The 25959-nt window shown below is 39.2% G+C and overlaps 1 long non-coding RNA gene across 5 annotated transcripts in view; it reads right to left on the bottom strand.

The window, feature by feature from the left end:
• Nucleotides 1-25959, bottom strand: part of LOC106504312 (uncharacterized) — a 289381-nt gene that overhangs the window by 25676 nt on the left and 237746 nt on the right. For 3 of the 5 annotated variants that reach the window (XR_014809566.1, XR_014809568.1, XR_014809571.1), the window contains one exon: nt 1148-1248. This is a non-coding gene — a long non-coding RNA (uncharacterized LOC106504312). Of the gene's footprint in view, nt 1-1093; nt 1249-20747; nt 20858-25959 lie in introns of all 5 variants that reach the window. The other 2 variants (XR_014809570.1, XR_014809567.1) reach the window with 2 other exon arrangements.

The raw sequence follows: 25959 nt of genomic DNA, 5'->3' as shown, positions 1-25959 counted from the left end.
GAAGCCTTGTATCTTTTTGGAATAAACACATTTAGACTTTCTAAGACCCATTTCCTCTGGGCACAGACGTTTTCTCTAAACTGAACATGTTTTTGTTTGTCTGCATAAATAAAGTATGGTTTTATTCCCAAACTACAGAATTTCACAAAATTTTCCAGAAATTGGCATGGATACAGTGAGGTTCTCATTTTGTCCTTGCGCTCAAGGCTTTTCTATTCAAGATCTGCATTTCTTGTGAGTGGGGAACAAGGTATTTCACGAAGGATGTTTCGTGAAACCAACATGCAATCCTGACTTAAGAGGGTCTTGCATAAACAGATCCATCACCTGCTCCAAGAAACATGTTAGAAACTGTAGTCAGACAGTAAGTTCTTCCATGATCCTATAAAAGTGATTCGACTTTTCCACATTTTGTTATTCAGTATTTAAAAAGGAACAAAGCTATTGTCTGCTTGCTTTCCACAGGGGCTAGGGAGGTCATGTCCACAAAATTTAAAAAGATGGCTGTGATGATTTATCTCAGTTTACCTGAATAAACTTACTCTACATTCCGCCAATGTGTTCTCAGTGTATCTCACATACCCCCCCCAACACACAACACACACATACACACACACACACACACACAACATACACAGCTTCGGGAAACAATACGCAGCACACCCTCCCAACTGATTAGCTTAAAGGAACAACATGAAAATACTTAATAGAACGTGTTTGGTGTGTATGAAATTAGTTTACATTTTGCCCCACTTTCATTCTAGAGGCTTTCTCATGCTGTTTCCCCATGATTTCATTGTATGAACATGTGTCTACATGCACCTCTGCATAGAGCCCTAAAATTAAATTGACTTGCTGGCTAACGTTGGAGAAAATCCTTCTTTAGCTTCTTTCTACCACTCAATAAATTATTACAGTCTGTGCACAAAACACAAATTACATGCTTTATTAGTATGTTCTGTGGTAACCTCAAAACCACAAGTGTTTACATGTGCTGCACGCATGCACTTTGGGGCTTTTTAATAGCTGGTTGACAAGAGATTAAAGGCAGAAATATGGCATTTTATTAAAGCAAACATATCACTGTGCCTACCATGATAAAATGATCTAGTTTTCTTCAGACACAAAAGTTTCTGTTGAGTGATACCTTCGAAATTCCTTGAGGGCACCCTATTATTCACTTTCCTCAACAGAGAGCAGCTGCAAATGGTCTCCAATTTTCAAAGAGTATTGCCTGGTCATTCTTTACTGTCAAAATGAAGAAGAGCATAAAAGTTAAGTCAATAAAGTAATATAAAATGCTTAATATAAAAATTCAGGAATGAATGATTAACCATTAAAAACGTACAGTAGCTATTTCATCTAGAAGGAAAAAAAATTAACATTTCCCCTGAAACCTATTAACACTCCTTGTAAACAATATTCTTTTTTGAAATATATGACCTTTCCTCATGCTCTCCACACACACGGCATTTTTCTTATATCCACTTTACCTCTGCTGATTGGAGGCTGAATTCTGCAGGAAAGAGAGCTTCCAGCCCCTTCCTCAGACCTTTGTGGTCTTCTGCTGCAGAGTCCATAGGGATCTTCTCACCTGCTTCAGATGCTAATCAGACAACCTGTTGTTGAGGGTCCAGCTCCAAAATGACAGGATTTGTCCGTGCACAGGAGACCACAAAGACTGCCTGCCTTTAGCTTCCGTATCAATCCACAAGATTTGACAAATTGATCACTGCAGAAATTAGTGTCTTTTCTTGATCACCTCTGTTTCTCATTGACATCTGTTCAGTCCCTGTGACTGTTGGTTAGAGGGACACACATGGCAAAAGGCAGAAGTAAAAAAAAAAATGCTTTTTCTGTAGGAGATTATTTGAAAACAGGGGTTAGTTTAGTCTATGACTTCTTTTCAGAATTAAATCATAGAAAAAGCAAGACTGTTCTGGATCTGTCCTAAAACTAACCCCTCCGTTTCTTGATGTTGCTAAGAAAAAATGACACCCCAGGCGTGATATATAGAGAGAATGAGTTTGATTAAAAAGTTGTAAAAGAATCTAGCCAGGGTCAGTAAGGCTGCCTCTTGAAGCTGCCAGATGTTTTCTACACGATGGTTCTAGAGTCACTGAAGAAGGTCTCACCACGTCATCCCGCCAAAACCATCACCAGGACTGCAAGGTGATTAGCACGAGAGGTGAGTACAATTTGATCCTGAGAATAAACGCACACTGCAGGAATTTTAAGAGTTCTTGTAAGCCATTTTATAGACTTCATTCGCTTCTGTAGACATTGTGAAGTGCTGTCTCCCACAAGTTTCCCTCTAAATATTAGACAGAGATATGCAGGCCACCCGCACTAAGGAGAAAGGCGGCATACTGAACAGTGTCTTCATGGGTTGGAAAATGTTAGTTTAGCACCTAAGATGCATTCTGCTCTTGAGGAACATCTCAAAGAGGAATAACTACAGAATGCGAGCACATGCAGGGGAACAACACGCAAATGTCTTAGGTGGTATAGATGGCATGTGAAATGGGCCCACTGGTTCTCCTTCTGCTCACATTCAAAAAAAAAAAAAAAAAAAATCCCACAGTAGATTCCTTTTCACTAAATCTACAATGAATTCCTTGTCCTTAACACTGATGAGCCCGGCCTAGCCATCCCTACCCTACAAGAGTAATTCATGTTCCCCCTGCCTCTGCTAAGTTTGGGGGGGAGGGAGGTATTGTCTTATGGTATTTCTTTTGTCAACCATTTCAGTGAAATGTTTAAATGATAAACCTTATTTATATAATTACCTATTTTCTTATGTACTTGACTTTTAATTAAAACTACTGATCAAGATATACTATTTCTGGTAGGTTTTAGCTACGTTGTACTTTTTTTCCCCCCTTTGGTGTCTGAGTCATACCCTGTGCTACCCAATCAAGAAGATTAAAACCAACTGCAGCCGTGAGGGTAAGGAAATGTGGAAGTCTTCAATATCAATGGAATTACAAAATTTTCTCTGCAAGTCATTATGAATAGCCCACTCCATTTCAGGGCCAACCGGAAACAAGTTAAGTTTCACCAAAGAATCTCAGAATAGCTCAAAAATTGGAGGCTGCTGGTACATACAAAGGCAAGGACATTAGATAAGAATAAGAAAAGGGGGGTGGATTGTAAGTCTGTGTAAATAGTGACTGCATTGCAGGCAGCTGCTCCCATCTGATTCAGCCAGGTCACTCCCCCCTGCCACCCTACAGGAGGTGGGGGTTTACTAGGCAAATATTTTAAACCAGAGATGCTGTGGGTTCACAGATATCAGACAGAGTTGAGCATAAGAATGAAGCACCAAGAAGGGGGAGTGTGAAAGTGACTATTAAACTCTGAACCCACACTCCTTTTCCTTTTTCTGGAGGGAAACCCTGGCAACCAAGCTACAGTCATTCTCTTCTCTATACCATCCTTACTGTGGCTTCATAGTCAAGAGATCAGGGGACTTCTTTTTGGGAAAATCCCCCAATCCAAAAGAAAATTCCTAAGAGACTGGCACTTGGAAGCCCCCAACCCAAAGGCTGAGTTTACACACAGTCGGCAAATACACCCACTCACCCACCTGGAACTTCCAGCTCACCACCTCATTTTGAATATGAACAGAGAGCCAGAGATAGAAAACATTTTTTAAAGCCTCCAACAAGAAAGACAAAGATGAAAGGAGATAAAGAAACCCCCCCCCCAAATAAGGCCATTAAGAGAAAAGGGGAAAACTAAAAACAAACAAACAAAAAATCCTAAAACAAAAAACTAAAAAAAAAAAGTGAGAAAGAGAAGATTCATGAAATAAAGAAGCATAGTATTAGATAAAAGGGTTATTCATAAAACAATAGCTCTTGGAAATTAATAACTTGTACGAGAGAAAATTCAATTTAAGGACTACAGATAAAACTGAACTTTCCAAGAGGGTAGACCAAATAGATAAAAATGAAAAATTGTAAAAGAATCAATCTATGAGTTACAGAAAAAGAGAACGAGATCTGAAAGAAGAAATCGTTCAAAGAAATAATGCAAACAAATTCCTCAGAGCAAAAATAACCCAAAACATCAGTACCAGATTGAAGGGTCCATGAAACACTCAACTTAATGAAGTCAAAACATATCATTAAAAGTCTAGGCCACCAGGAAAAAAGGGGAAGTTATGAAAGGGAACGTAACTGTGGGACTCTATACTACTTAACTGTCAACCACATGCCCGTAGTCGTGATGCTGCAAACAGTGGGGAATTAACACAGAAAGTGGGATGAACAGAGTCTGAGTTGTGGCTTAGCAGTCACAAACCCAACTGATCCATGAGGATGCAGGTTCAATCCCTGTCCTCACTCAGTGGATTAACCATCCAGTGATCCAGCATTGCTGTGAGCTACGGTGTAGGTCGCAGATGTGGCTCAGATCTGGTGTTGCTGTGGCTGTGGTGTAGGCTGGCAGCTGTAGTTCCCATTTGACCCCTAGCCTGGGAACTTTCATAAGCCACAGGTGCGGCCATAAATAAAAAATTGTGATTGAAATATAGCAGATAGGCAAGTGGAAGAACAGAAGGAGGGTTGAGGAGATCCTTAGGAAAGATAAATTGCATCCTTCTGTTGTAAGAAATCAATGTCTAAATAATATCTAAAATGAGGAGGTCTAAAAATGGCCATAAGCAAGCGTTACTTTGAAGGCCAAATTTAAATGCAGAAGAAATGGTCAAAAATATGTCTTAGGAGTAGTTTAGAGTGAGATGGGGTTGTCAACTGCTGTTTTTACTTTCAAGCCTTATAAATAGATGCTTTTAAACATGTGTATATGTATTATTCCAATGAAATTTTTTAAATGTAAAATATTAAACAAGGTAAATATGGAGGCATTGAGGTGGTATTATGTTCAAGACATTAAGTTATAGCAGATGAGCTACAGAAAAGTTCATTTAGTACAGTCCTAGTTATGTTGCTAAAATTACATATTTGGATGTTAACTCATATCAATTTGTGTAGAAAAAGACTTAGAGGCAGGCACATAGAATTGGGATGGCAATGCAATGGGTTCGATTCCTTGAAATGTTTATATTTACAATGTTTTCAAGTATTACATGTAGGATTTTTAAATATCTGAACACTTCAAACAATATTCAGTCCATATGAGATTATAGGTATTAGTGCAAAGGCAAATACATAAAATCATGATATCCCAGAATGATGGAGTTCCCAGGCTAGGGTCGAATCAGAGCTGCAGCTGCCAGCCTACGCCACAGCTACAGCAACTTGGGGTCTGAGCTGTGTCTGTCACCTACACCACAGCTCACAGCAACGCCAGATCCTTAACCCACTGAGCAAGGCCAGGGATGGGACCCGAATCCTAATGGCTATGAGTCGGGTTTGTTACCACTGGGCCATAAGGGAATTCCGAATTTCACTTAACGTTTATTCCGCGTTTTACACTATTTTCTTTGAGATTTTGGAAATGGCAGCGCAAGAGTCAGCGTGTGTGAGTGTGAGGTCACAATGATTTCAGTGTGATACTGCGACAAGAGAGCATCTATACAGGCAAGTAACTCCTGGAGAGAACGATAAGAAATAAACAGCCGTATTTAGATAGGATGATTAGGCATGATCATTTTAACGGCCCATATTTTGTATACATGGCATGTATTTAAAGAAAGAATGACTTTTGGTAAATTTACATACACAGAGAGGAGAATTGGGGAACGTGGGGGAGGGGCAGATAGAAGAACACGTTCTAAGTGTGTCTTGGTGGCCAGGATCGATTTTTCTTTACCTCCTTAGCACAGTATCAAATGTCTGATAAACTTCTTTCATAAAGTACTATATTTAAGGACCAATGAGTTATGGACATTTTTAGATTTGGCAAGAAAAGAAAGAAGAAGGTGCTCCTGTTGGGATGTCTCAGAAACGAATCGGACTAAGAACCATGAAGTGGCGGGTTTGATCCCTGACCTCGCTCAGTGGGTTAAGGATCCGGTGTTGCCATGAGCTGTGGTGTGGGTCACAGACTCCATTCGGATCCTCCCTTGCTGTGGCTGTGGTGTAGCCTGGTAGCCTCCATGTGCCACAGGTGTGGCCCTAAAAAACAAAACAAAACAAAACAAAAAAAGAAAAGAAAGAAGGAAAATGGTGGCATCCAGGATAGCAATTAGCAGCAGCGATATCAAGTGATGGGGTTTTATATGGTTTTCAGGGTAATGGAAATTGAATGTGTTTAAAGAGAGAAGGGGTTTCATGAAGGATGAGGATGAAAAAATCAAAAATGTTGATGAGGCCCTGCAAGGGTTTAAAGAGATGAAATCCAGAGCAAAAGTGCAGCAAGAACTCCGGCTGCCTTTGCTGGGAGACGAGGGGTGTGGCAGGTGCCTAATTTGAGGACAGTTACCTGTGAAGCTGCCTTTGGAGGTATCTTGGGGAATTTACCTTGGATTGGCTCAAACGTCACAGGGGTGGCCACGAGCTTGTGGTTGAGGTGTGATAAAAATGTTAAATCAACGCTTTTAAAAGTTCTCTTAAAAACTAATGCTCAAGCTTTCTTGGAATATTCTCCAAAACTTAGCTGCCCCAAATGTCAGAAACCGTTAACAAACGCAAATTTCAAAAACATCAACATGGGGCTTTACCAGCATGTTCGATAACTGCAGGGTTGTTTTGAATGATTTCCCAGTAGATTGCATTTGGTCATGATTCCAGACTTATTTTATTACAATAAATCAAAAGCTGACGGATCATGAAATTCAGATCATGCTTTCTGTCTTTCATTTAACTATTGATAAAATTGTGTACTCACTTTGGATTGATATGAAACTCCTTAGAATTTCCATCTTCTCATCTATAATTCAGGATTAGAATATGTTTAGAGCCCCAAGAGCTATTAGCTTTTACAACTATAACCATGACTATAAATGCACTTTGTCAAAGAAATCCTCTCAATAATTGCAAAATATGAAAAGGACACTTATAACCCTTTTAAATCACCAGTGAGAAAAGTGACCTTAATAGTATTAAGACATACTATTTACAGGATGGTATGATTTAGATTAAGGGTCTGATAACTGTGGAGAGAATGGGAGAGTTCAATAAAATCCCTCCGTGACTAAATATTGCAATTTAATGAAATTATTATTATTTATATGCATTTAAATGGAATATTCTCAAAGATGCATATCTGAGGCATGCTTTCTCTGTGGCTGTGGTCTCCTGGTGCCCACATAGAATTGAGAATTGAAGATGTGGCCATTGATTAATGTAATGAATCCTTTTAAGGGAATGGATTATATGTGAATAGAATTAAACTTAAATAAAAATCAAATAATTGAGATATTGGACACAGTGTATATAGGAGTTTATTTCATTTATATTTGAAAAAGAATTCTGAATATTCTCATTGTGAATATCTAACTTCAAATTCCCTAAAAATGCAACTATTTAATAGAAATTTTAAAAAGAGAGAAATTTTGTAGCCCGAATTTCCATTTCAAATGATGTGGAGTATACTGAAAGAATGTACTGGGCTGATTGAAATGGCCAATGGTATGGCATCTTTCCTTGATCCATAAAAAACACAGACAGAAAGACAGAGAAGAACAGAAGCTGCACCAATTGCACAAACTGAAAAGACAGTATGTAAAAAAAAAATTCAGAAAATGAGGTATTTATTTTAAAAACAGACTAAACACATATTTAAAGCATGACATCACGATAGAAACTGTCAGAAGCTAGGTCAGCTTCGCTGACAAAACAGATCATGTCACAGAATATCTGGCTTTAGAGAACATTTTGAATGCTTACCAAGGACACGAACCAACTTTAAAAATCCCATGGAGACATGCTTATGAGTAACAATAGCACGTCTTAATTTAACTGGAAATGGGGTTTAACCAGGTAATGATATTATGGGTCACACTCAAATGCTCCTGTTTGCTGAAGTTTAAAAAGAGACTGATTTTTTTACAGTGGGTACAGACCATAGATTCCACCTTGGGCTAGTATACCTCCTGGGTGCTTGGTTTCTGATAGAGAAAACAGGGTTATCAAATTACTAACCCATCACTTACTCTTAGGGGGAACAGGTAAAAAGTCCTTAGGGAAATCCTATTAATGGGCAAGAGGTGTTCCAGAATTTAGGTGTGTGCTGGGAAGACGAGGAGAATGCAGCAACCCTCTTCATTTCCTATAACAGCAGTGTGGTCTGATGAGGTATTTTTAAACTTTGAACAGCAGAGCCATAAACTCTACCTTCTAAAACAAGTGTATTCAATGGAAAATCCATTTATTTTTCTTAAAACATAATACCTTTACATATATGGGTATCATAAAAAGTTGATATTGGGGTGTTCGGTACATGCTTTTTGATAAAGGGACTGCTTAGAGTCAGGTAAAAAGAATTTCTTTCTGGAGAGCAAGACAAATTCTTCTCTTGGGAGAAGATGAGAGTCTGTTAAATCTCAGATAAAATGAAGTCCACCCCAAGTCCTATCCGCGATACAGTACAGAAAGAAAAAAAGAAAGACGTCTGTTGGGCAAGAGAAGTGACATAACGAAAAACTAATAAAAATGGGAAAAAATGTAAACGTTTACAACTTTCTCTTAAAACTGCTTACTCAGGCTTATTCGTTCCATTAGCAAAAAAGGAACAAAGACCGCGATCTTGTCATCTGTCTAACATGAGTGCTCATTAGCATATCATTAGCATGCGGCAAAGTTTACATCTTCCTCCTCTAAGCACATGGCTCGGATGGGCATTCAGCGTGCCAGCAATCTGTTCTGAAATTGCGCGTATTTCGTTTTATGTATTTAGTATTCCCGAACTGTTCGTTCCTGAAATATTCTCCTCCAGCAACACTTGAACATACAACTCCCCTCCCGTTGACTTTGGAAGAAAGTCTGCCTCCTTAAATCCCTCCGCTAAGGACACACAATGAAATGCCTCGTTAAGAACCTTAATTTAAAGCAGCCCACAGTTCTGTATGTCAGAGGTAATAATTACCTTCTTTAATGAGCCTGACTTTTCCCTGTGATGAGTAAGCCTCTCCCTGCCTTGTTTATAGAAACTCTGGATTTATTTCTGGCTTTCTTCAAGTGCTCTTATTTTTAAAAAATTAGCATGATGCCTGTCTTCCTGGGGTCAAATTCTGCCTACTCTATACTCAAACCATGTGCTGTTTCAGCTCTGTTAAGGCCAATTACGCACATATTCCTGGGACATGCAGGGGCCTCTAGAAGTCACAGACTCTATATCCCAGCTTCGAAGCAGAGCCACAGATAAACTATGTCAGGATGACGAGGGTCTACTTTATGATTTAAAATAATTTCCGTATGAACTCTATATATATCAAAATGTCCCAGCAAATCTAAGCAATAAATTGAAAGGCTCTTGAACAAATTGATTTTATAGATATCTACTATAATCTTAAGAATTTAAGATATATTTTTGTAGTCCGAGGAGGGCTTTTAGTCATGCCCAAGCGTATGTGAAATTACTGAACAACTTGCTTTAATTCTAATTTTAAGTGTTCTTGGTTTTCTGTATGTAATTAGATCTTTTCCCCATTCTATCAGCTAATCCTAACATTCTGCCCAAACTTTATCTGCAGTTGATACAAAATAAATAAGAATTTTTATTTGTATTCATTTATTTTCTTAGTTTTCAGATGCGGAGTTTAAATCCCATAAAACAATCCCTTTGCTTTACGGATGGGAAACAAATAAAAAGACAAAGTGATTTGTCTCAAGTGATATGATATGGATGTGACAGAAGCAGCACTTGAACCAAGATATTTAGCATTTGGTATTTGTATCCCAAACTCTCCGGTCTACCAAAATCTGCCCTTTGTTGCCATGAGAAGAGAAAGCCAATTATTCTTCCTGATGTGTTTGTGAGACATATGCCATCAGGTCAGGTTCACTTAAAAGTGTAAGGATTTTCCAATTTGAAATTGGGAGCCAGTGCCATAAATTTCTCACTTCTTCTACCCCATGCTCGGTCAGACCCAGAGTCATAGAGTTTTGGAGCTGGAGGAAACTTGAGAGAGCATGTGAGTGGATGTGTTATGGAGGGGAAGGCATCTCACTGGACCTGAACTTGAACAACACAGAGAAACCTAAGACACAGGCATGTCCATGTCACTCTGAGTCTAGACCATCATGGCTGTCACCCGTTCCCATCACAGCTCTCTTCTGACCATAACGTAGACTTCAAGGCTTGACACTTAGAAGTGTAGACTTGTCAAATAAGAAGGAAAGTCTCAAATGCGACAAAAATTTGCAATAAAGTGACCCTTAGTCTGGGCAAGTGCCTGTGGACAAAGTCCGCTACGATGCACTTTCGTTTTATCCTTTAGGGTTATTCTTTGTATTTCACCACAAGAACGCTCCTACATGGAAAGAAAGTTTGTTCTTTAAGCCTCTGGAATTGACACCTTCCTTTGCAATCTTTCCCCTGGTTCTTTCACACAGCATTCTATCAGTTTCCAGGAGGGCACTGATGTGTTTAGTTGTATTAGAAGTTGCAACAACATGTTTAAATCTCGTGGGGGTCTCTCTTTTAACATTTTAAATTCAATACAGAAATTAGGACTATTCGCGCTTGAAAACATCTCGTTCTCAAATCCATTTACTTCCATTTCCCAGGTCAAATGAAATGTTAAGTGAAAGAAAACCTGATGGAAGGGTCTGTGTTTCTAGAATCAACATTAGGCACAGGTAATCTGACTGTATCTTTAGAGCTTATGTACTGAGAGGGCTAGGATTTTATAAAGCCTCCAAAACATTCAGCCAAAGCTGTATTATGTGGAGTAACGCTACCATTCCAAATGCAACTAACATTAGAAATGTCCAATTGGGAAGTTCCTTTCATGGCTCAGTGGTTAACGAACCCAACTAGGATCCATGAGGATGTGGGTTTGATTCCTGGCCTTGCTCAGTGGGTTGAAGATCTGATGTTGCCATGAGCTATGGTGTAGGTTGCGGTTGAGGCTCAGATTCCACTTTGCTGGGGTACAGACCAGCAGCCGGGGCTCAGATTAGACCCCTAGCCTGGAAACTTGCATATGCCTTGGATGCAGCCCTAAAAAGCAAAAAAAAAAAAAAAAAAGAAAAAAAAAGAAAGAAAGAAAGAAATGTTCAATTGTGCAAGATAGTCATTTTATTAGCATATCACATAGGCTGCTCAGAAAAATAAGTAACTAGATTAGCAGAATATTAAATATTGAGTCGGACCATCACTGCCTGACAAAAAGAAAGGACTCTTCCACATTTTAGGAATTACTACCTCATTCAACAATTAACACTAACATTCAATGAGTTTTGCTCTTTTTTATCACCTTGTTTTGGCAGGTGGAAGAACAAATGAATGATTCGCTCTAACACAGACCTGAATGTATTAGAACTGCATGTGAAAGCCGGTTCTGTTGCTTCCAGTCCTAACACCCTAAGAAGTTTTCTAAGCCTCAGTTTCTTCATCCATAGATTGGAGATAAGAACCTAATGGGAGTCCCCGTCTTGGCACAGCAGAAACGAATCCGACTAGGAACCAGGAGGTGGCGGGTTTGATCGCTGGCCTTGCTCAGAGGGTTAAGGATCTGGCATTGCCGTGAGCTGTGGTGTAGGCTGAAGATGCGGTTCAGATCCTGCATTGCTGTGGCTGTGGTGTAGGCTGGCAGCAACAGCTGTTTCAACTCCTAGCCTGGGAACCTCCATATGCCACAGGTGTGGCCCTAAAAGGACAAAAGGAAAGAAGGAAGGAAGGAAGGAAGGAAGGAAGGAAGGAAAGAAAGAAAGGAAGGAAGGAAGGAAGGAAGGAAGAAAGAAAGAAAGGAGAGAGAAAGAGGGAGAGAAAGAGAGAGAGAGAGAACCTAATGAACAAGCAAGACTGCCCTGCAGAACGAATGAAGTAATTGATATAAAATGGCCAAACAGTATTTGACATGTGCTCTAAACTGTTTCTGAAAGCCATGATGAATTTTAAAACGAGGGGTAATATCTATAATCTGAGCGGTGAACTTTGTTTTCCAACAACAGCATGTTTCTAAGTCTAAAGAAAAAGGTTCAAACCTCATGGTTTCTTCTCTGCATATGCGTTTTGAAGGTAGCAAAGCCAAGCTGTATAAATCCCTGCAGAGATTTTTTCCCCCCTGGTTTTTTAGCCTATTTTATCTGAGATATCTAGTTGAACTGTCATAACATTGGGTTACAGACAGAACTTAAATAACTCTGAAATATGTACACCAAATTGCAATCCTAACCACTACGTCAGAATCAGGCAATATCAAAGTGCTTGAAATATGCATTGCAACACCTGGCTTCAGTTCAGCAGGACATCACTATAATTAGATAATAATTTATTACCTAATAAATTATTAGGTAGTCCCAAGCACCTGTTCTTGGGTGAAAATTGGTGGTCATCTTCAGTGCCCACATGTGACTGCCTAGCATCTCAAACATACCTATTCTTCCAGAGAAACAGCAACAAAAGCCTCAGTTAAAAACAATACATAGGTAGTTCCTATTGTGGTTCAGTGGTAATGAACCCGACTAGTATCCATGAGGATGCGGGTTCAATCCCCGGCCCCACTCAGTGGGTTAAGGATCCAGCGTTGCTGTGAGCTGGGGTGTAGGTCACAGACGTGGCTTGGATCCCACATTGCTGTGGCTGTGGTGTAGGCCAGCAGCTACAGCTCCGATTCCATCCCTTAGCCTGGGAACCTCCATATGCCAAGGGTGCAGACCTAAAAAGACAAGTATAGATAGATAGATAGATAGATAGATAGATAGATAGATAGATAGATAGATAGATAGATAAAGATTTTGATATTTACTAAAACAACAATAAATTTCGAAAACTTGAGCTGCAGTACTTGACTTCTGATAGAAGGTGTGCCCAGGGGCAGTTACTTTTGAAGTTGTTAATCCCTTTTGGCAAAACCAGCTCCTGAAAAGCCAGTAAACTTCATTACACATTAAGATTTAGCAGCTAATGTAATTAGAGAGCTTCCAACATTTTCAGAAAATGTGTGCTGGACAGAACTAGTAGTATATCTATTCTCCCAAGTGAATTCATATACTCAATGCAACGGATTTATTTTCTAGAACTTGATAATGTCAGCTTAATATTTATATGAAAGAGCTAAAATGCCAACAATTCTATTTTGAAGAAGAAAGTGGTAAGGGATTTGTCCGATCAGATATAACATGTTCTAGAAGAAGGAGGAGGAAGAGAAAAAAAATTTTTAATCTTTTGGGGCTATGAAAATGTGAATTGGTGCAGGCCTATGGAAACAGACCAAAGGAACAGAACAAGGAGCCCAGGAATATTTACATGGACTATATGGCTGAGGATTTGGAATATAAAAAGCATCTTTACAAATCTATAGGAAAAAAAAAAAACAGCAACGATTGAAACATTTCAACCTCTCTCACTGCAAGTGAAATGAAGATTAAAAACACAAGCATCTACCTTTGCACACTCATCAGGGTGACCAGTGTGAAGCGTTGTTTTAAAGTGTTAGAGAGGATGCGGAGAAACAGGAGGACTTGGCCATGGCTAGAAAAGCTGCAGAGAAGTGTGTCCCACCCAGGTGCGGGAGAAGGTCAAGGGGAGGACAGGTGACCCCTGAGCTGGACCCAGGCAAGCAGAAGCTCCGTTCTCCTTCCTCTGCCCTTGGAATGTCATTCTGTCCACAGTTTCCCACTAAGAGCAGCCTGGAGAGAGTCATGCTTGGCTGAGATCCTCTGGGCTGGCTCCCCATTAAGTTCTCTATATAAACTCTCAGGGTTCTGGCAGCAGGTGCCAAGATCTTATTTGCCTTGCTGTCATTCAAGACAAGCCTGGCAGGTGAGACCTCTTGCTTACTAGCCCTGCCACCTACAGGTGGCAGCTCCCTGTCTCTTTCGCTGATGTCTCCTTGCCCTCCCAATACAGGGACCAGTTTAAGAATGTCACCCGGAGAACCCCGGAGATTTCGAACCCACACCAGAATCAAGACTTCCACACTCAGGGAAAGCGCACCCACGTGGATTTAAGAAAACATACCCAGGAAAGAGTCTCTGGATTATTGGCTGTAACTGGAGGACTTGCTCGGGAAGGAGACTGCCTGCCCTGCAGTGTGAGTACCAGCACTCACTCGCTCTCACAATGCAGGCAAGCAGCCAACCTCTGTGCTGTAGTGTCCCCATGAGTTAAACAACTTCCGTGAGTTACTGTGAGGGTTCAAGGCATTCACACAGAGAAAGCATGTCATCTTCCACCTGTAAGTGTTTCCTATAATGTGTAACTATACGTATTTAACCTATCCTGTTGGGTTTTTTGGTTTTTTTACCCACACCAGTTTATGCACAGAAAGTGACAGAAAATGAATATAGTTATACAGCAGAACCTCGTTATCCCATGTTGCACTAGGTCACATGGAAAAAACTAGTTTTCTATCCTTCCAACTTCGATTCAGCTGCAGAAAACTTTTTTCAACAAAAGCTTAAGCAGAAGCAGGTAACAGTCCAGGATAAACCCCATCTTTCAGAAGTCAACGTGACACGGTTAATCTACATCAGGTCCCCCAGATATTAAGGGCAGAGAGAAATAAGTACCATGAAAGAAAACCAGATGTACCAGTTCCTAAACCTACGAACTGGAGCGACTGGGGGATGAGTTTCACTTTTTTGGAAAGGAAATACTCTCACTTTTCAAAAAAATAATAGTTCCCTTACTTAATTTAATATGGGATTTAGTTTACAAAATGCACACACACACACACACACACACACACACACACACACACACAATTTGCCAGAAACTTTTAGAAAATGTACAACTCAATGAGGATATTTTTTTTCTTTGAACTGTTTCTTTTATAATAGTAAGAAGATCAGAAAATTTTGAAATATTAAAAGTACAGAGACAGAATAAAAAATTCATTTCTCCTAAACCCTTTCCTATATTCTGATATTCCTTCCCTGTCATTACACACACACACACACACACACACACACACACACACACACACACACACACACACACACACGTATACATTCATGCATACTTATGCTACTTTAAATGCACCTGAGATTGCAGTATTCATTACATATGTATAGGACCAGTTTTTTCTTTACTCTTTATTTTTAACAGTATATTAAAATCTTTTTGTGTAGACTGTGTATATTATATGGTAGAATTCTGAATTTTTATTCATGTGTGCATCCAGTTATCCCAATATTATTTATTAAACAATTTTCCCACTGATTCAAAATGCCATTTTTATCATAGTCATGGTCCCTCTCTGGATCTAGTCCATTCTATTGATCTATTTTTTCATTTTCATGCCAAAACCACATAATCTTATTTCCTGTAGTTTTATATTATATCTTGGTAGCTGTAGGAAAGTTTCCTCTCATTCCTCTTTTAAAAATGTTCTTGACTATTTCTATGCTTTCTTTCTTCCATATAATCTTTATAATTTACTTATAAAGTTCCATAAAGTATATTTTGGAGATTTAGATTGGCATTTCTTTAAATTTATTGATTTATTTGTAAAAGCGGGATATTTTCAATATCCCAAGATATTCTGTAAGAGGAAAAAAGTGGATTAGAAAATATATATACCTTTCCTGAATATTGAATGTCAAAGAAAAGTAATTTTCTAAAGATAGATAAGTAAAGGTACCCATTTTTATTGCGAAATAGGAGGGAAAGAGTAAAATGAAAAATAAAAGCACAAACAGCATAATGCATTACAGTTGAGCAGATTTGATTTTAAGGAAAGTCTCTTTTGCCCTGTCTGGACCAAAAATGTTCTCATCTATTAAATAAGAAAGTCAGACAGGATGAGGTCTAAGACCTTCTCAGACTCTATATTCTAGCTTGCTCTTACCCTAGGCAGGACAAAATCATGAGCCAAACCAAAGGCACTAAAGAGTGGTCAAGACAAACTGTGTGCCTGTCTAGGCTCACAACTTCTTTGGGAGGACAAATAACTTTTCGGCCCTCCATACAGCTGCGGACTGGCCAGCCAACATAAAGCAAGGTGTGGTCAATCTGATACTCACTTCAGAGAACTGAGGCTCAGCGGGGTTGAGCAGATTTTCCAAGATCACACAGCTGGCAAGAGGCAGAATGGCATTTTCCTATTAGAGGTGTGAGTCCAAAGCTGATTTTCTTTCCACTGTGAGGAGTCATTCTGAGTGCTTGGTGAAGGAATAGCTGAATAAATGGATGGATGGATAGATGGATGGATGAAGAGATTGATGAAATGACCACATTTCAGCGATATGTCTCCTCACTTTCAAAACAGAGAGAGACATTTGTTGAGAAAAAGAAAGTAGACCTTGCTTTAAAATGTGCCCTTTCCTCTTCATCATAACTAGCTTTTAGAAAAACTGCTTTATAAAAGCAGTGATAAAAATGGACTTAAACTGACTTTAAGCTGTAAGGGATAAAGACAATGAGAGAAGCCATTCTGTGCTCCATGATATCCGAGAACTTGGCCTGGGAAATAAGTGTTATCAGTATGTTCTATTTTTCTAATTAGAATCTATTTTTCTGCCTGTCTTATTTACCATAAACCATGCATGGTATCTTCTGAAAATCCATGCAGGACAGAAGAAATATACTCATAGGAATAGTTTCTATTTATTGTAGGTATCACGTGTCAAGTGTTGTTCTGAGTTTTATGAACATATATGTGAACTCATCAATCCTCATAAAAACATAAACTTTTTATTTACTCTTATTTTATGGGTGAAAAAAAACTGAGGAACAGAGATCAGGGAATCAAAATTGTTTGCCGTCAGCCACACATGTAGACAGAATGTATGTTGGAATGCAAGAAGAGAAGGGAATTGGAGGGACTGGGCATCTGGGGTTAATAGATGCAAACTATTGCATTTGGAGTTGGTAAAAGCAATGGGATCCTGCTGTAGAGCTTGGGGAACTATATCTAGTCCCTTGTGATGGAACATGATGGAGGATAGTATGAAAAAAAGAATATATATATTTTTTTGGGGGGGGGGTGGTGTGTGTGTATGTGACTGGGTCACTTTGCTGTGCAGTAGAAAATTGACAGTACACTGTGAACCAACTATAATGGAAAAAATAAAAATCTTTAAAATAAATTTTAAAAAAAAGAACTGCAGGCAGCCTTCCACGGATACCTGAGTTCATTAAAGTATCTTTCACCAGGGGAAGCGAAATGGCTTTGGGGTTGTAAGAGGATGGTGATGGTGAAAGAGAAGGTGACACCACACTAGCTGGCGAGCACCCGCCTACCCTCCTTGAATATGTTAACTCATAACAGCCCGATGGTGGTCGACTTCTTTTAACAGGCTTCACATGCTGTGTGACTCGGGGGCCAGGTAATTATCACGACTGAGTTTCTGATTCTAGACAGGAGTGGTAACACATAACGCAGAGTTAGTCTAAAGTGTAAAATGGGAGAGGACATTCCCATGGTGACTCAGCAGGCTGCGACTCTGCCTAGGACCCACGTGGCTCTGAGCTATTCTCACATCACTCTGGGTGGGTCATAGGGCCTTTGGCAGGGTTTACGTATGTGTGCAGTTTGGTTCATAAATTCTTCCACATCATGGAGTAGGTGTAAGGATAGGTACATGTTTTAAAAATGTCTTGGGAACTTCCATCTTTCAATCAGTCTACCTCCATTTGGATAGAGGCGGTCAGCCCTGCTCTGCCCAGCTCTTTCACAGGCATTCTAATCACTCATTCCATCTACTCAACATCAACAGCCCATCACTTGACACTACTACACCTGAGTACAACTCTGGACCAAAAAATGTGTGACGTTGGCCAGGACATCTGTCTAATTGTTCAGTGGCTCCTGGAATGGCTTAGAGAGGGCACAGTATGATGACACCGAACTATGCTTCACGTACTGCACATCCGAGAAACTGCAGAAAAGGCCCTAAGTTTGACAATGTAGTCAATGCTTGCAGGTGACAGGACCAGGTATGTAACCCTCAGCAAGCCACCCAAGTGAGCCTGTGACATCCTGCAACTCACTCCATCTCTCTGAGGCTTCATTACCTTGTCTGTAAAAAGTCACTTGTTGTATAAGGTAAGTAAGATTTCTTCCAACTCTGAAATGCGAGGACTCCTGGTCTGGCTTGAGCCTAATTGATAGCAGTTCATGATGTAAATGTAACATAATCCTCATTTTATAGCAAAATTGCTCGCAAATTTACAAGTACAGGTTTATGTTTGGGAAGGAAATTTCATGGAGTGGGTGTGTTGAGGTTCATATTATCTTATCCTATGTATTGGAGAGAAACTATGGAAATGATTAAGAAGGAGGTAAATGTGATTAGAAAGATTGGATTTTGTGGGTCTGAATCTGAACTTGAATACATTGATGCTCTTAAATATTCAGACCCATGAAATTTCTCTTTTACCTGAGGACACTGAAAATATTGTGAAGAAGGGTAAAAACTGCAAACTTTATCAAACACTTACAAGGTAGATGCTTTCAAACAGATTATCTTTTTTTATTTTTATTTTTTGCTTTTTAGGGCCCACTGCTGCATGCAGAAGTTGCCGGGCTGCAGCTGCCAGCCTACGCCACAGTCATAGCCATGCAGGATCCCAGCCGCATCTGTGACCTATGACACAGCAAGTGGCAACACCAGATCCTTAACCCACTGAGCAAGACCAAGATCCCACATCCTCATGGATATTAGTTGGGTTCTTAACCAGCTGAGCCACAATGGGAACTCCTCACGTGACTTTAAAACACAGTAATGTGACGGTACATTCCTAGTTGGAAAGATCCGATGGACAAAAGTAATCACGAAAAAACTCCTGAATGTTCACAGCAATCCCAGTGGGGGTTGTAGACATGATACTGCTATCCTAAGATTATTGTGCATGAATTACATAATAAAGCAAATCTGTGTTGGCATTATTGTAAACTGGAATTTTCATCATGAGTTGGAGATGTAATATTGAAGGCAGCAAGTAAAAATCTTGGGGTCCTGAATTTGACTTACTTGGAAAATATGAGTATTAATTTATTGTACATTTTACCTTTTTTGTTTCTCTAGCACCATCCACTGAAAATGCCGAGAAACCCTCTCAAACACCATGGAAATAAACACCACTAGTGCTCCGATTACTGCACCCAGATACTATTTCCCACTAAAGGAAACCAATGCTCTCTGTAGACATGACTGATGCCAAGCCTGGAAAATGAAATATGTATAAGATGTGCCTGAAACATCTTATTATACCACAAAGCAAAAAGCTATCAAAGACCTTTAAGGTTGTATCAAAAGGACCCAGAGTAATCTGAAGAGATTCCCCAACCAGCTATGGATGAGTATTTGATGCATCCATAAGAAAAATAATTGCAATCTAATTGCCATTGATTTAATGTGTTGCAAAACACATCGAATATATATTTAGATCGATGAGTTCATAAAAACAAAACTAAAATGAACTCCTACCTTTGGAGGATGTTAGGAAACCAACTTGTTATTTAGAAGACTAGTCAATAAAGAAAAAGAAATACAAAAAATATACAAATGTGTTCTTTAAAAACGATTAACAATGAAAAAGGATACATTTCCTTTTTAAACATGTAAATCAAACACAGTAAAATTTGATGTGTGACAAGAATTTGCAGTTACCAAACTCTCGCACCTTGCAATTCACACTCTATTTCAGTCTTTTAAATTTAAAAATGTGTGTGTGTGTGTATATATGTGCATATATATATATATAAAATGTATAACTGATTCACTTTATTGTACACCTGAAACTAACACATTGTAAACCAACTATACTCCAATACATTTTTTAAAAAATAAAAATAAAAGATATAAATAAATTAAAAAATGTAAGAATGAATAACTTCAAGTGATCACACCCAATGACCATGTGAGAAGTAAAGTAACCTGCATTCTGGGTATTCCAGAACGTGATCGCATTACCGGACTGTCCCCAGCTGCACTCAAAGTTCTAATGAATCCCAGTCCTTATGAAATTATCCTTGAAATGGAAACATTTCACCCAGTCCTTGTGTGTCAAGGCCAACTGTCAAACTGGATTTCTCTAAGCCAACTTCCACAGAGAAGAACACGTTTACTAAAGGATAGGTAATAAAAATGTGCAATTTGAAGCTTACATAATTGTTATTAAAATTCAACAGGAACTGCAGCAATTTTTATAAATTAGTCCCATTGAAGAATTTGTTCTCAGAGATACTAGAATCAGTGGCCTCGTTAATAAGAAAAAGTGTGCCAGCTTTTATTTCGTTACATTGCTTTTTTTAAAATTTCCCCAACACATTATTTTTTTTCTACTGTACAGCATGGTGACCCAGTTACACATATATGAATACATTCTTTTTTCTTCCATTATCATGCTCCATCATAAGTGACTAGACACAGTTCTCAGTGCTACACAGCAGGATCTCATCACTAATCCATTCCGAAGGCAATAGTTTGTATCTATGAACCCCAAGCTCCCAATCCACCCCCACTCCCTCCGCCTCCCCCTTGGCAACCACAAGCCTATTCTCCAAGTCCATGATTTTCTTTTCTATGGAAAGGTTCATTTGTGCTTTTTAACTCCTTTTTAGATTCAAATGATGGCAAGCAAGGCACCCTTTATTGCCTGGACCTAGAGCAGGTCACTGCCACAGCCTCTGCCCCCACGCCCCATGCTGCAGGTGCCACTGCATCTGGTCAACTGACTCCTATATCACGGGAGACTACCAGACATTATCCACCTCTTACCTGAGGTAGAGAAAACCATCTAAAAGGCATTTCTTGCAAAAATATAAAATTTGAATCTGATGGAGCCTCCAAATCCAACCACCAATTTGTAGGACTCATAGGTTCAGAACCTGCCAAATGACACGACAAGACAAAATCAGCACAATCCAGGCTGTGGGAAACTCCATGTAACAAACATACAGGTTTTTCAACAAATACGTTACAGACACAGAGAGAGGAAGAGACCAAAGAGAAACATCAACTAATTGCAAAGGATGATCTCATCCGAATCTTGACTCAAACCCTCTTAAAAAATTATCCGAGACAGCTGGGAAAATGTGAACATCAACTGGATATCTTGTGGTTCTTAAAGCATTCCTGTTAATTTTAAAGTGTGGGAATGACGTTGTTATGTTTCATGAGAGTTCTATTTTCCTGATAAATACTAGACATGATTTAATATCTGGGATTTGTTTCAAAATACTCCGACAGGGAGGCAAGGGATGGAGGTAGAGGTGAAACAAGGGTGGCCAGGGATCTGTGACTGCTGAAGTTGAGTGTGGCATGAATGGGAGCTCATTATTCTGTTCTTTCTCCTTTTGCATATATTTTCCCCTAATAAGATGGCCAACGTATTTTCCAAAGATCACCAGACCTATGGGGGTTTGGATGCAGTGCAATTTGATTTTCTTTCCTGGGAAGTGGAAGAGAAGTTAATTAAAGAAAGGAGAAAAGGTCATTGTTGGAAGAAGACCCCAGAGTCTTCCTCTGGATTCAAGCGAAGATGGAGCCAACGCGCAGTCGGGGGATCAGCCTGGCACGTCCACTTCTTTGCAGAAATGGGCGAGGAGAAAAGGGGGACATTGAGGATCCCGCACAGGTGTTTGCGGGGGGAGGGGGGGGACAGAAGGGACGTGGGAGGCTTGAAGGCCTTGATCAATCACTCAGCACTTTGTTTTTGGGAAAAAAAAAGAGAGAGAGAGTGAGGTAAAGGACGGGAGAAGCTGCCAGATGATCTACAAGTCTCTTCATCCAATTCGATCAGAGCTGAGTCTCCAACAGTCAGTGGCAGAGAAGAGAACTCACGCCTTTTGAATTTCAGACTTTCTGGTAGTCATGAATTTGAAGGCCGGTAACTTCCGGTGTAAACGACACCATTTTTTCCTCCTGTTTCTCACAATACCTAGAAATCCTGTTTTTCTCAATATCCTCTAAGAATCACCTTTTCAAGATTCAAAATTCCTCCACTGATCTGTTAATGATTTCTGTTTACTATTAGGTAATAACATGAATTTATTGTTTTATTTGGAGAGATGATAGGAATCAGGCTTCATGGCTGTTGATAACGCATGAAACAGAAGGCCATTCTTATAATAAATTCTAGCAAATTCTGATGGATATTTATTTACGGGTAGCAGAAGCTGGTAAGGTTGGTTGTGCGGCAGAAATGCGAGCCCTGAAACATAGCCCTTTAGCTGCAAACATCTGAGAACAAATGAAATATAGTTATCATGTGGCAATATCCAGGGTGCCTGAAGCAAAGCTCATTGGGAAGTTGGCCTGACGGACATGAGAATTCTGAATTCATTGCTTTCCACCTACAGCAGCCACAGGAAGTGCGGGAAAGGCAAGGCTATTTCTGCTCTACTGAATATGCGTTTTGTAGCACTTCACCCCGGGAAACAGAGTATTTACAGAGCCTGACACTTCGGTCAGACATCCATTGAAACATCACCTTGCATCACATCTCTTGAATTGAACAGGAGAAGGAAATTAAAAAAGGTTCAATGATCTGAATTCTTTGGAGATGGCACAGTCCTTTGCAAGTCTAGAGTAGAACAAATTATTCCAGAAGACTTCCCAAAGCAGCTGCTTCCCATTAAAGACTGTCAAATAACGCCCAACTTTCTTTGATCTGAATGAATTCTCTATAGTTGTTTGGTAACTGTTAGCATGTCTCTCCTTGACTTCCACCTCTTTCTATTTTATTCTTTATTTCTATTTTACTCTTTCTATATATATGAATATATGATATTTTATAAATGGATAAAAGCCAATGAGTGGTTTAGTAACTGGAAAAAAATGATAAAGACACGAGACATTACATAGCAAGAAATGAAAATATCATGTCCTGGGCGGCTAAAGTCTTCTCTCTCTGACAATTTGTGGTTTATTAAAGACAAACACGTAAAAACTGTATCTGATGGTTTCTGATACTGTCCCTAAGAGTAACAATAATGATTCTGAAATCTTGGAAGAAATGGATTAAGACTATAGGGAAACAGCTGAGTATATAATGAAAATAAATGCAGTACTCTGTGAGAAAGAGAAATGGAAAGGTTATAGACATAGAAAAAAAAAAAGAAAAAATGAAAAGGCTGAAATTACACAGACAAGGTGGATTATCTTTTTACCCTAAGAAAAAAAATAAATCAGTAAAAATATTTTCATTGGTGGTGCCAAACGTATACTTATTATATACTAAGTTTATTTTAAGACTTTTGCTATAATTAACATACCTAATTTGTGTATCATGGCTACAGAATAATAACAGTACCTTTTGTTGTATATTTTACTTCATTTTATTTTATTTTTTGCTTTTTAGGGCCACCCTTGTGGCATATGGAGGTTCCCAGGTTAGATGTCAAATTGGAGCTACAGCTGCCAGCCTACACCACAGCCACAGCAATGCAGAATCCGAGCTATGCCTGCAACCTACACCACAGCTCATGGCAACACCGGATCCTTAACCCACTGAGTAAGGCCAGGGATCAAACTCGCAACCTCATGGTTCCTAGTTGGATTTGTTTCCGCTGCACCACAACGGGGACTCCTTGTTATATATTTTATACATGCCACTCTTTAACAGTTATGGTCAGTTAAATATTTTATTGTTCCATCTAATATCATTTTTCTGCAACCAGTTGCTTAAAAATCATATAAATCAATGAGGACTACATTAATAGCCCATAATAATATCTTGCATCAAAGGCATACCTAAGAATAAGGAAACTCTGCCTTGGAACTGCACTTTTCAAAAGTGATTAAAAGATATGACCTGTTTAAACCTTTCAACAGGTTTTCATCTTAAGTCCTTCTAACGAGTTAATTTTTGGGGGGGGAGGATAAATTTCTGTTTCAAGTGAACTCGGCACAGTAACATTCTCTGGACACGCGCTTCTACATTATCGGTATGCCAGGATAAGTTATAAACATCACAAATCTAATTCATTTTTTGGTCAAGGGTTGTAGTAAAATAGTAAAATATGATAGAACCGCACATGAGCCACTTGTGGAACAGACAGAGAGTCCAGTCACATATCCAGAACCACGTTCTGCTTTGTCCAAGAATCATAACAAAGGATGCTATCACGCCTGCCTTGCTATCAATCACTTCACCTAAAAGGACTTGATTCTTTGCCATATGTCCCCAGGTGACTTCCTAATGGCACCTAATACTCACAAGAGAGTCACTATTCTATAAGATCACTCCTTCTTCTGTGTTCTGGCAGACCTGCTGGAAACGACAGGTACAAAAGAAGTTACTATCAATACTCTAATCAATTCCAACTAAAAACACATTTATTTTCCCTCTCCCCAACACTGATTTATTTTCCAGTAGCTCCAAATGCAGACTAAACTTAACTTTAAACTGACCATTGAGTTCCGAATAACCCATTTAGCTTAGCCTTGGGAGGCTGTAAAGGATTTCACTTAATTAATGATTATGAATCACTCTTAGATCCTTAGATGGAAGAAGCACACTGGATTATTACTATCATTACAAAATTGTAAGTGCAACATTGCATTAATTATGGTTTTACATAGACTATAATTATAAGACATTTAACTCTGGAGATAATTTCAATGTTGGCAGGCCTCTTAATTTGTGAAATCAAGCAAAACTGTTGTTGCTAGAAAATGCTATGGACTTTAGCAATCTATGGCACCCCTGATTCCATATAAATCCCTAATTTCTTTTAAATCAAGGCTATGGGAGTTTCTGTTGTGGCTCAGCAGGTTAAGAACCTGACACCATCTGTGAGGACAAGGGTTTGATCCCTGGCCTCGCTCAGTGGGCTGAGGATCTGGCATTGCCCCGAGCTGTGGCATAGGCCATGGATGTGGCTCAGATCCAGCACTGCTGTGGCACAGGCTGGCAGCTGCAGCTCTGATTTGATCCCTAGTGTGGAAACTTCCATATGCTGCAGGTGTGGCCCTAAAAAAAAGAAGAGAAGACCTTTTTTCTGCTATAGGATGTACTATTCAACAAGCATTTTTCCTCGAAATTTCTTCTCTCAGCTATTCAGTGGGTTCTGTCATTGAAAGGAACTCAAGGATTCAAAACCACCTCACTGGTTTTACATCTTTGGCTGGTGCTATTTACATGCTTCTCATACTTGAAATTAACAGTGTTGTTTTATTTTGCCTACAGAGTCATTGGCAACAACACATACTGTAAGTGGTTCAGAACTAAACTATTACCATCGTATGGAAATACCTGCTGACCCACTAGAGTGAAGATATCTTCTCTTCTAACTTTATTGATGAAAATCCTTCTGTAGATTTTCATTCCAGTAGAAGAGCATTAATGTAAAAAAAGATTTTAACCTTGGGACCCAATCCATCTTCAACCTCTGGTGCTTCTTCATTTCACCGCTTCCTCAACCTCACTCACACAGGTGTGCAAGCATGTACACACACATGCACACACACTACAGCATTTAAGAACATAGCATGGCCATGTCTCTTGGTTACCCATGAACTTCCTCCATCCTTAGTCTCTTTTAGAAGAGTTTCTTTATATGTTGTTCAAATACCTTTTGCAAAAATTTCCTCAATATCCTACGAAGAATCCATTCATCGTTCTACTAAAAGGTACAGTTTATACCTTTGTTAAGCATTTATTAATTAATATTACACTTATTTTTCATTATCTTTGGGTCTACATCCACTATTAATTTAGGAGGGCTTGAGGAACAAGACAAAGAGGTTAAAAACTAACATTTTCAGGTATCTATCCAACTTCGAAATAAGTAGCATTTTCCCTGTTTTTCTGGGGTAAAACTGAGGGATGTAAAGGTCCAGAAATAACCAAGTCCATACAGCTAGTAAGTAGCAGAGTCAAAGTCTTGAATCCGTGACCATTTGACTCCAAAGCCTAGGCCCTTCCACTCTGCCAGCAAGACTGTATCTGTCCCATTTTGAACCACAAGTCCCTTGGATGAGGCCT

This window comes from Sus scrofa, chromosome 7, assembly GCF_054392235.1.
Source record: "Sus scrofa isolate SSC_HxYL_T2T_F1_AM1 chromosome 7, Sscrofa_HxYL_maternal_Yorkshire_Landrace_v2.0, whole genome shotgun sequence".
Taxonomy (NCBI): Eukaryota; Metazoa; Chordata; class Mammalia; order Artiodactyla; family Suidae; genus Sus; species Sus scrofa.
The sequence above is the reverse complement of the archived record's forward strand: the minus strand, read 5'-3'. Positions and strand labels throughout refer to the sequence as shown.